This window comes from Rhinolophus sinicus, chromosome 3, assembly GCF_057876585.1.
Source record: "Rhinolophus sinicus isolate RSI-liver-muscle chromosome 3, RSI-T2T, whole genome shotgun sequence".
NCBI lineage: Eukaryota > Metazoa > Chordata > Mammalia > Chiroptera > Rhinolophidae > Rhinolophus > Rhinolophus sinicus.
Window position 1 is genome coordinate 28539059 of NC_142503.1, and position 12286 is coordinate 28551344.

The window sequence follows — 12286 nt, forward strand, 5'->3', positions numbered from 1 at the left end:
TCTCATAAATCACATTGCTTGCCAAACAATCCAGGCACAGACAACCACTCTTATCAGTTCTGAGAATTGTGGGAACACACAGACACTGTAACCACACATGAACTTCATCTCTTTAGCATGCATTCTGCTTTAATCCAAGCGCACTTTGTTTAGCCTAATAGAACTATTACTCACTTGCATTCTTTCCTCAGATCCTCCTACCTGTACTTACAATGTACGTCATTCCTTTTAATCATTAAGCCCTTATGACATTAGGTTCTAGTCAGAGTCAACATCACTTAAGAATAAAGCTTCAGGTCTGACAACCATGACGAAGATACAATACCCAAATCTCAAACTAGAATAAGGTTTTAGTCAAACAAAGACAACACCTTAAAACTGAGTTATGTTTCAGCTCCCGACTCAGGAAAGCAGAACGGCCCCACAGACCGCATCCCCTGGGAACCAGACAGAGCAATGCCATGACTGACACCAGGACATGAAGCCATGATCAGTTGCCCCCTACCTTAGCCCCAACCAGTCAATAGAGCCCACGACCCCAACCCCCATAGTAACCATGATTAATGATTTTCCCGTATATAACCTAGCTACTAGAGGTCATCAGGGAGTCAAGTTTTGAGAGCACTGGCTCACCTGTGTCTCTAGGCTTGGCACCAACTCCTTATATAAACCTTTACTTTCTTTGCTGCAAACTCCTGCTCATGTCTTTTTTTGGCTTGGATGCACGTGGGCAAGCAGATCCTTCAAGTCTATGGTAACACCAGCCACGGGCCAACCTTACAAGTAGGCCCTTCTAAAGATAACAATCTCAGGCCTGTGGTGTTAACTTTTTTCTGCACATGGCCCAAAATAGAGTTGATGATTATTAGTTAGACTGATAAACTCTGTCTCAGGAATTTGACTTGGAAAATAAGAATAACCTCAGGCAGTTGATTGCGAAAGAAATTACCAGACACAAAGATAAGAGTATGACTGGGCCACGTCCAAGGCAATGCTCTAGTGAAGAGAAGTCCAGTGCTGAGGATTCGACAAGGAAACTCAGATGTTAGAGTGGCCAGGTTAAGTCTTGATATCTTTCATGTAAAAGAGTTAACTCCACTTATCACATGATACTGACCCAGGACCACCTCGAATATAGGCAGGAGAGAGCAACCACCAGCAACCTGAGAGGAGTGGAGAAAAGGCTTGTGAGCTAGTCATCAGACAAGCTCCACAAACCCACAGTTTGTCTTAGCTACATGCTGCTTTCCATATCAACTGGACTTTTGACTGAATCAGGTGATAACTTTGCTAAATGACTGAAAAGTTTTTGTCATGAAGACCATGAAGCTTTGGTCTTCATGTTCCCAAAATACAAAACAACTAATTGAGGATTGTGGAAGAGTTCCTAATTCTGTGAAACTCATCTATTTATATCTTGGTCTCACTCATTTAATATTTAGCTGGACATATCTGTGGACTTCTAAATCTTTTCAAATGTTGAGGTCATCACATAAATATTCATTTCAGTTCAGATTAGGTTCAGATATTCATCAGATTCGGTTCAGATATTCAAGCTTTTATTTTGAAGGATTAAATCCTTCCTCCATGAAAAGATCACTAGTTTTTTTCTCTCCATTCTACAGCCCATCTTTCAGTGCTAACACTTTTTATCACCTTTACATATTCATTCTATCATACTGGTTGTTGATTCAAATAAGTAGTACAATCTTAGAGCTGGAAGAGATATTACCAGTCATCTGAAATTCAATGTTCTGGTTTTAAAGATGAGACGCTGTAGACCCAGTGAGATTTGTAGACTTATCCAAGGTCCGCTGGCTTGAACCTGAGCAGAACAATAACTCTCAGCTCCTGCCTGACTCCTCAGCTAACTTATTGCCACTCTAGGCTCTTCATCTTGGTCTTTTCCTGGGCAATGGAATCCAGGCTCCAAAACTGTAGATAACTTCTGACGATTTTTATCTTTCCAAAGTCTGTAGTCATTCCCAGAAAATATTAACATTCATGAGGCTGTGGATTTGTGATTGTGCAATAAGTAAATAATACATCATTCTCATATGTGCTAATGTTTGCAGATTGAGATCACATGTTCCTAAAGAACAGAGAGCTACACTCAAAATGTGTACTTTTGAGTCTCTAAGAATAAGGCACTACGTGTTGTTTGCTATAGTTTCACATAAAAGAGAACTTAACCTTCACTCACCGTTTGTTTGTTTTTTAAGTATAGTTGACATACAATATTATATTAGTTTCAGATGTACAACATAGTGATTCTACATTTATGCATTTTATTATGTGATAACCATAATAATATCCCCATGACTCATTTATTTTATAATTGGAAATTTGTACCTCTTAGTCACTCATTCACTTATAAAATTTTGTCATCTGACAGTATTCAGCTCAAAGAAGGTAAACAACTGTACAACAACTTTACTCAGAAGTTAAGCATCAGTTCATTTATCAGTAATCAATGAAGAAGAACTTAATTTACTATTATTAGAGTCCCAGCACTGTTCCACAGTTGGGTGTGGTGGAGAGAAACAAAGCAATACAAACTAATATACTCTCAGAGCATTAAATGTGCAAAAGACAAAACACAGAAAGATATTATACAGAAAAATGTTTAAAATAATAAGCACTAAATCATACAGTAAATCTTAAAATGTCACAAAAACTCAAGGATGAGAGAAATCATTTTTGGAGTATGTATTTTTTAATGTAAGAGTAACCATTATAGGAATAAAATTATAATCTCTAATTTCAAAGGGAGAGAACTTCAAAATCATGGTTTTGAGTGGACATAGGTGACTGAGTACAATTCTATAGAGAAAAGGAAATATCTAAAGGGAATGTGACAAAATGTTAATATTTGTTCATTCAATAGGTATTTCTATTTATTATTTTCTGGATTTTTAAAATATTTTACAATTAATTTTTTTTAAAGAATAATCTTTTAATGCTTTTCATTGATCACATATACCATGGTCACTGAACCTTCACTAAGTAAAGAAGCTGAACTAGCAAAACTCAGTTTTGCCTTGGTCGAACCTCACCTCCTACAGAAACAGAAGTAGATGTGTTCCTTTCTGTTTCTGTAAGGGAGGCGTCCCTGTAAGCATGTGAACTTGGAACACATGAGTCAGACTCATAGGAACCGTCCTGTCTGTTTCACTAGGTCACAGTGACCTCCATGTTCTAGTTTGAGATTATCACTTAGATTCTTCTGGAAAAGTAGTCTTTCAAAGTCCTTTCTGAGTCTCTGTTAGTCTATGTTTATCATTTTCATGGTCTAATTGGGCAATTTTCATAAATTGATACACAGTATGTCTGCATGATTACAGTCAAGCTTTATAGCTGTTGTAAAGATAGATTATCACTGTCTGGCCATAGGTGTGTATGTTTGTTTTGAGGGACTATAAGAATGCTTTAATAGCAGTCTAATCCCTTCAATTTGCAAAAATATCAGGGCCAGAGAAATCAGTTTTATTGCCTAAGTTCCTACAACTAATACCCTGTTTCCCCGAAAATAAGACCTAGGCAGACAATCAGCTCTAATGCATCTTTTGGAGGAAAAATTAATATAAGACCTGGTTTTATATTATATTACATAAGACCTGGTATTTTATATTATTTATTATATTATATTATATTATATTATATTATATTATATTATATTATAATATAATATATTATATTATATTATACCCAGTCTTATAGTAAAATAAGACCAGGTCTTATATTAATTTTTGCTCCAAAAAACACATTAGAGCTGATTGTCTGGCTAGGTCTTATTTTCGGGGAAACACGATAAATGACAAAGCTGGAAATCAAATTTTGGACCCATCACTATCATCATTCCATGAGAGAATACCTACCTTCCTAAGATATTACAGAATGAAACGTTATCTGTGAAGATCTCATTAGTATCAGTCACTAAGTTATGATTTATAGTCACCTGACCGAACTCCAGTAGAGTAGCATAAGAGGAAGGCATCTGGCATTAGAGGCCATGACGCTGGGGGGTATTCAGGTCCAGCCTGTGACTGTCCAATGCAGCCATGCTCCTTGGATCTTCAGCAAAAATACTCTTGCATGATTCCAAGGTGTGAAGAGTTTAAGACATACATGCTTGTTGACATCACAGTCTTAACAAAAGCCTTAATCTGGCTAACGTGGTCAGGCACACCCCATTGGAATAATCAAAATTGCCCAGGTCATCTGCTGTTGGGTTAAAGAACCACTAGACTGGGGAGGACCTTGAGAAGTCACAAAGGACATCTACGTCTAATAGCACATCTCGAGGTTTAATGTGCACATGACTCACACAGGGATCTTATTAAAATGCAGATTCTGGTTAAACAGGTTTGAGGAGGGGCCTGAAATTCTGCATTTTTTCTTAACTTTTGAAAACTTTTTCAATGGCAGGTGACATACATATTATATTAGTTTCTGGTGTACAACATAGTGATTAGACATTCACATGATTTATGAAGTGATCATCCTGGTAAATCCAGTACCCCCCTGACACCATACATAGTTATTACAATATTAATGACTATATGCTTTACTTTACATCCCCATGACTGTTTTTGTAACTGATAATTTATACTTCTTAATCCCTTCACCTTTTTCACCCAGCCCCCCAACCCCCCTCCCATCCAGAAACCACCCATTTGTTCTCTGTATCTATGAGTTTGTTTGTCTTGTTTTTTGGATTCCACATATAAGACCGGGTCTTATATTAATTTTTGCTCCAAAAGACGCATTAGAGCTGATTGTCCACCTAGGTCTTATTTTTGGGGAAACACAGTACAATATATAAATGTATCAAATCAACATGCTGTACACCTTAAACTTATACAGTGCTTTGTGTCAATTATATCTCAATATAAATAAATAAATGTGCTTTGGTAAAGTAAGTGCTCCGCAAGTAATAATTTTATTAAGAAGATAAAAGTTTAAAGGGAAGGAATAGATAGATCCTAATAATATCTCCACTGAACTTGAAAAGCCTCAGCAACTGTACTTTAGAAGACAACCCACATTTCATTCTTTATCTGCCCCCAGTGAGTCTAATATCAGAGAGAGGGTGGGTGGGCAGGCTTCTCAGGGCCTCAGCCAAAACATGCCACAGTTCATCTTCTTTTTCCATGGCAGGTACCTGTGGTTGTACCTGGGAGAACACTACTATGACGATTAATGACAATGTTACACTTGTTACAAAATAAGGAAGTTCCCCCAAATGGTCTTTCAATTCCCCTAAACTTATCAGGTGTTCTCTTTGCTACCATCTACCCTAACGTAAGCCAGAAACAGAGTCCAGTTGTTAATATTACACAACAGTGATCTTAATAATCTTACAAGAAAAACAAAATATGTACAGATTTGATCTAATGAAGTACACGTAAGCGTACACACATACTATGTGTTATAAGGTTTTATACTTTACATTGTGCCTTTGTATATACATATCTAATTTGATTCTCTAACTTATCTGTAACTTGCTTATTGTTAGTGCCTAAGGAATACACATTACCCTTAATAGATAGCCAAATAATTTGTAAATCTATTTTGTTATAAAATATGATGCTTGTATATTAGAACAGACACTGCAGTTGCCTTTGCTTCTTTTGGTTACTACTCCCTGTTTCATTTAGGTATTCACACTGCCTCATGGAGTCTCCATATTTAGAGCAGGAGTTCTCACTCTGGCCCATTTTGCCCCCACCCCAAGGGGATTTGCCAGTGTCTGGAGACATTTTCAGTTGTCACAATTGGGATAGAGGTGCTTCGGGCCACTTGTGGGCAGAGACAAGGGATGCTGCTAAACATCCTGTAATGCACAGGATTGCCCCTCATATCAAAGAATTATCTGGTGCAAAACGTCACTATCGCTGAGGGTAAGAAACTGACATAAAGAGGCATTAACTCCACTGCTGTTTCCATTGGTGGGGGGCACGTGGTTCAAGCCTAGCTGAAAAATCGCAATCCTATCTCCTTGCAGGAGTAATGAGCTCAGGGTGAACACAGAACCATTAATGATCAGTGAACTTGAAGAAGACATTTCCTGAGGATTGCTGTGAAAGAGAAGCTTCCTCACTCAAAGACAGAGGTTTTGAAAGTGACTCCTGAAACACCTTCCAGCCAAGATGGAGTAGCAGGGACCAGTTTTACCCTCTTACTGGAAATAACTGAAAAAACGTAAAATATACATATATATTATATACACACATATACATAACATATAGATAGTATATACACACATATATATAAAACATAGTATATATATAAAACAATATATATATAAAAACTATACATATAAGATGTTGTGTATCAGGTTGTACAGGATAGTAATCCCTAAGAAAGAGAAAAATTGGGGGATAAAATAAACAGTATCAGTGAGCTATGGAACAACTTTAAACAACCTCATTATATGTTATTGGATTAACTGGGATGAGGGTAGGGATAGCAAAATTTTTGAAGAAATAATGGCTGAAATTTTTCCATATTTGATTTAAAAAACAAACAAACAGAAACTCAAACTCAAGATCCAAGAATCTCAGTGAGCCCCAAGCACAAGAATAGAGGCGAGAGAGAAACTTACCATTACAGTACAAATAATTTAAGTCAATGGTGGAAATCTGTATTTTCCCTTAAAAGAGGTCTGTATGCAGTTTTGAAGACCCTGTATTAAATGAACTGCTTTTCTACTATGAATCAGTATTACAATCGGAATTGATTTCTGTTTTAGCATAACTCAAAACTAGCTTGGATACGTGAATAGATCTCATTGTTCTGCTAATGTATTATTCATCTTGGTCACAGGTTCAGGCCAGATCAAGTTCAAAAGGCAGCCAACAATCCTGTACCCATTAAATTATCTGTTTCACCACAGCCACAAATTCTGTACTCCTTTAAAAAATGTGTTTAGGGGCTTGCTTCCCATCCCGGTCTTCATTTAAATGTACTCAAGGCCAAGATACAAGGTCTACATTTTTGTTTGTTCGTTTTTACTTAATTGTTTCCAAGCTCTATACCTTCATGTCCAAAATTTCCTTTCAAGCACTGCCTCCTCCCCTTCCCACAATAAACACCCGCTACTGTCCAAGAGCATAAGAAGCTTCCAAGAATCAACTGATAAAACAGAGAACTGGACATTTTCACCAGTCTGCTAGTACCACTGCCACTCTTGGCTCCGTTCCATCTAGTGATTGCTTGTTCCCTGCTCTGGGTTATAGTTCCAAGTTCAACTCTTTTATTTCACAGGCCCCAACCCACCCTCTGAGCCCAGCCTTTTTTTTTTTTCCTGCAAAAGCTTGAAACCCGTCTCATCTTTGATAATTAAGAGAAAGCCACTCAAGTGATCTTATCCAAAAAAGTGAAACAAATGTCTATGCAAAGGTGATTTTCTGTCTCTGTCCGTAAATACGGAATTTGTTCTCTTAATATTTTAAAATTCTTCTTCAGCCACTTACCCCATTATTCAGAATCTCCTTCTTACTAAGAAAGCTGAAAGAATTCCAGCAGACATTTTTCTGAAGGTGGGAGAAATCACATTGCTTTTGTGTGTTCATTTTAATAAATGATGATCATTATTAGACATCAAGACCTTCTAATGGATCCCTCTTCCAAGGAATCCCAAACCCTGTAAGTCCTCCTGGTTCCCACTATACCTCTTAACATAAATGGGTCAACAGTCCTCTCCTACTCACCCTACCTGGACTCCCTATTCTCCCCCTCCCAGCTCAGGACCTGTCTGCAAGGAGTTGTTCTACTTGTGTCACAAAGCCTGAGTTCAGCTGCTCATAGTTTGGAACTCTTTCTTTGCCCTTCTGAGTGCGACTGAAGAATAAAAGCTGGGGAGGAGGCACCCCAGAAAGTGAAAGTTTCACATGTAGATCTTAACAAAATTTCCATCCCACTCAACAAGTCCTTTACAAGCTACCAATTAGAAATACTGTCAGTATCTCTAGCACCTAGCCCATTACCTAGCATATAGTAGGCACTCATTCAATATTGAATGAATCAATGAATGAATCTATGCATTCCCATGTGTCTCTGTCTTCAGTAAATGTCATCATGAATTTTGATCACTTAGTATATTATACTTCTATATTTGCACTTTAATAGGAACCTTCCAAAATCTTAAGGCAAAAGAAAACACATGTATTATTGCTCTGAAGTGCTATGGTTATGCTATTAATAGCACTCAACACTGATCATTTTTGCTGTCTGGGACTGTACTAGTCAAGGTCATTAACGCCAGCATCTACAACACCAACCGAAAAAAGCCGTGAAATTTCAGAGGCTTAATATAGCTGTTTTATTTCTAGTCCAGTTCATGTTCTGATGCTGATTGGGTGACTCTCCCAGGTAGATTCCTTCTAAGCTTTGACTCAGGGATTCAGTTTCCTTCCGTCCGTGGCTCTGCCTCCTAGAAAGGAGAGGGAGAGAATAGAAGATCTAGGAAATGCTAGTGACTTGTGTCACTTCTACTAATATTCTGTTGGCCAGAGCTAGTTGTATGGTCCCACCTAGATGCAAGAGCATGGAGAAACGTGGTTTTCTTGTGTACTCAGGAATTGAATGTATATGGTTTAGTGAACACACTGCACTCTCTTTGCCAGAGGGGCTGAAGGAGAATTTCATGTGGGGGGCCAAGACCCTAACATCGTCACCTTTACCCTATTTTCCCTATGCACTTCTCAGTGTAGATTCATCACACATATCCACTCAGTCACTTAGAAATGAAAGCTTTTGCTATAATCTGAAAATTTATAGTAAGCACTTTATACAATTAGGGTTATCCCGTGTAAACAATCTGGTTTTAAAGTCCAGGGGTATATTGCTTACCAGATAAAATTGTCTACATATTTAGTAACTATTTGCTATTGATGGTATAAGTGATAGCAATGATTTATCTGCCTGATCTCTGGCCTTAACCCTTTCCATTTCAAAACTCTCCCCACCAAATCCTGCTACCCTTCCCCCAGTTTTACTCTGCTCAAGTTCCCAGTCCTTCTGGGGGAAGTAAAGTCATTTCTACAGCCTCAGATCAAGCCAAAATGAGTTTTTTCTGCAAGTCAAGATTTTTGGTGCTAATTCTAACCTTCTATAGGCATTCCTTCACCTTTCACTCATATTCGTTAGGCACATTCCTCCTCTCCATCTCTGGATGAATAATTCCTTTCTTACCTATCACCCACTACAGCTCTGACCACTAAGTGTCACAACCAACAGCGTCCATTGAAGCAAGGGTCCCTTATCTTTAGATCCTCAGTGCTTACTGGATGGTCTCCTGATCAGCTGCTGCCACTGACCTTCTCGCCATCTTCAGAAATTTCCAGAAAGAAGAGGACTCTGTTGACAAATTCTCTTTCTCCACTTCCCAGTTAGCTGCTTATATCCAGGCCTGTCTCACCCCCAAGTCAGTGATCTAAGCACCTTGGGGAATCCCAAAGGGGCTATCAGCAGGAAGAGCAGTGACTTTATCAGCAGAGGATCTACTGTTTGCTAGACATGGTTCTAAGTGCTTTAAATGGATTATGTCAAGGAATTCTCAGAACGCCAAAGGACTATTATTACCTCCATTTTACAGAAACAGAAAGTTAAATAACTTTCCCAGGACACACACTAATCGTTGGTGGAGCAGGCATCTAAGCCCAGCTTTGGACAGTGGGCTGAGTGGCTGCTACAAAAGGAGAGAAACAGGGCTCGGGAGGATGTTTGTGCCTCTATTTCAATGGCGGAGGATTTCGCAAAGATAATTGTAGGCAGGCAGACGTGAGAGCTCTGCTTCTCCGCCTCCTCGCCCGCCCTCCTTTTCTTCCTCCTGACCCCCTGCCTGCGGGTGTCCCACTTCTCAGGCAGAGGCTCCTTGCCTTTCCCCTCTCTGGCAGGCCCAGCTAGGCTTCCACGGCCTCTTTTTCTACTCTCAGTAGCTACGTGGGTTAACTCAAGTCAAAGGGAAAAAGAGAAGACAGCTGTGTTTTGGCATTTAGTCCAAACAGCATTCTTCCATCCAATTTTTCTGTTAATAAAACTCGTACCTTAAACCTCCAATTTTAAAAACCATGTAGCACATACAGAGTCATGAGAAGGGAACTCAGCAAGCCTTAAACTATCAACATGCTTACTCTGATTCCTTGCTAAGGAACCTCAGAAGACGAACTGCAGACGGGTTCACGAACTCTTTCCTCGGGAACACGGAGTCCTCCAGTCCGGTCACGTCTGCGACAAGGAGGAGCTGCAGCTCTCCCCACACCCAGCGGCGGAAATGGACGCTGAAAGCCCCAGGCCTGCTGCATGCCCTTAGCACCCGCACCGTCCCCGTTCATATTCTTGGGGGCGCTTACTTGTTTGTTGAACAATGTGTACGTCCTGTATTGTTTGCCAACACTTGGGGCCCCTTTCCCCTCCGTCCCAGCCAGAGCACTTGTCCACAACACACATTTAAGAAGCAGTCTTAGGTGAAGAGGAAACACAGCAGCTCCTGAAAACGAAGTCAGACTGAAAAAGTCTATGTTCCCAACAGACCCTTCTGATCTTTTTGTCTCAGTTGCTTTGCAGAAAGGACTTTGTAAACGCCATCTCCCCAATTTCTCAGGGGCTCAGGCGTGGGAGGGATGTTGCCAAAACGTGTGTTGACTCGTCCTTTCCCTTTACCTTGAAGAACTGATGTTCAGGGAGAGTCAATTAACCGCTTGCTTTCTATCTCAACGAAATGATTTAGTTTCAAATTCTTAGAAAAATCAAATCAGATTCACGGCGTCTTTATCACATTTTATCCACGTATTTGCTGACATTGTTAAAAATCAACAAATCTTTCCTTACCAAAAACAATCCTTTTCACACTTTTATTTGATTAAGAATGTATTTCAATTTGTTCTAACAATCCAAGTGGCATTTCATTTTGAAACTGAACATTTAGGGTAAAATTTCTTGCCTACTCTCAATGGACAGGTACTCTCATGGGGGTCAGAGAACTGGCAAGCCCCCCAGGTTCTTGAGACCTGCTTTCTGACAGTTAGCCACTACAGAACAGGGGTGACCAATGCATGGGTGACAGGAGCCCTGCCACCCCCATCTGAGATTGAAGTGTGTACCCATCTCCTCATCTACTCTCATTATAGTGGAGACTTACTGACATGAGAAGGAAATAATCTAATGCAGTAGTGGATCCATACAAGTCACATAGTTTATCATTGTTTTTGATGTTTAAAATCACACACACACACACACACACACACACACACACACACACAACTGATATTTACTCTATTGCCAAACACACAGAACTGTGACTTAGGTTTCACAATTTAAGTAGCTGATATGTACTGTTGTTTCATGGTTTATCATGTTTTGTATAATTTTGCCCCCTCTGAGATGACAGGACTTTATGAGTTGGCATGGCAAAGGGATGGGGGGAGAAGTGCTTGGGAGGGGGTGTCCCTCCTGCTTACCACTATGTTACTTGCAAACATGAGATCAGGTTGCTGATTATCTAAAATCAGGGTCTGCATCTCTGCAGGGTCTACATTTGTTTCAGAGGCTACTGTTGCACACAAGCCATGTGTAAGGATTGTGATTTCTAGATTATTTTTGAATTGTCATCGATCTTCATTATAAAAGACAATCATTCTTCTTTATGGCTGCGTAATACTCCATTGTATAAATGTACCACAGTTTCTTAATCCAGTCATCTACCGATAGGCATTTCGGTTGTTTCCATGTCTTGGCTATAGTGTATAGTGCTGCAATAAACATAGGGGTGCATAAATTTTTTTTTAATTAGAGTTTTGGATTTCTCCAGATAGATACCTAGGAGTGGAATTGCTGGATCATAAGGTAGTTCCATTTTCAGATTTTTGAGATACCTCCATACTGTTTTCCATAGTGGCTGCACCAGTCTGCAATCCCACCAACAGAAAGATTTTGTAGGATACCCAATAGACACTCAGGATACCCAATAGGTCTCATTAGGGAGACCACCTCAGGGATGATGTAGATGCCTGATCACTGTACTGCACATCTGAAGCTGAAGCTGAACAATAATGAATGTCAACCACAATTATATATATATATATATATATATATATATATATATATATATATATATATATAAATTTTATATATATAGTTACAAGAAGTATAGTACAATTAGGAATAGAGACAGTGAAAATGCAATGGCTCTGTGCGATGTTAGAGGGATAGTGGATGGGGGAGGGGGGTTGTCACTGTGTGAGGGCTATAAATGATAAATGTCTAACTATTACATTGTTTT

The 12286-nt window shown here is 39.2% G+C and overlaps 1 long non-coding RNA gene across 1 annotated transcript; it reads right to left on the minus strand.

Annotated features, from left to right (window-relative positions):
* Positions 1 to 4571: 4571 nt before the first annotated feature.
* Positions 4572 to 10391, minus strand: LOC148758469 (uncharacterized). Its single transcript, XR_016020612.1, has 3 exons — positions 10140 to 10391; positions 7479 to 8437; positions 4572 to 6194 (listed from the first exon to the last, which is right to left on the minus strand). It is a non-coding gene; the product is annotated as an uncharacterized LOC148758469 (long non-coding RNA).
* Positions 10392 to 12286: the final 1895 nt, after the last annotated feature.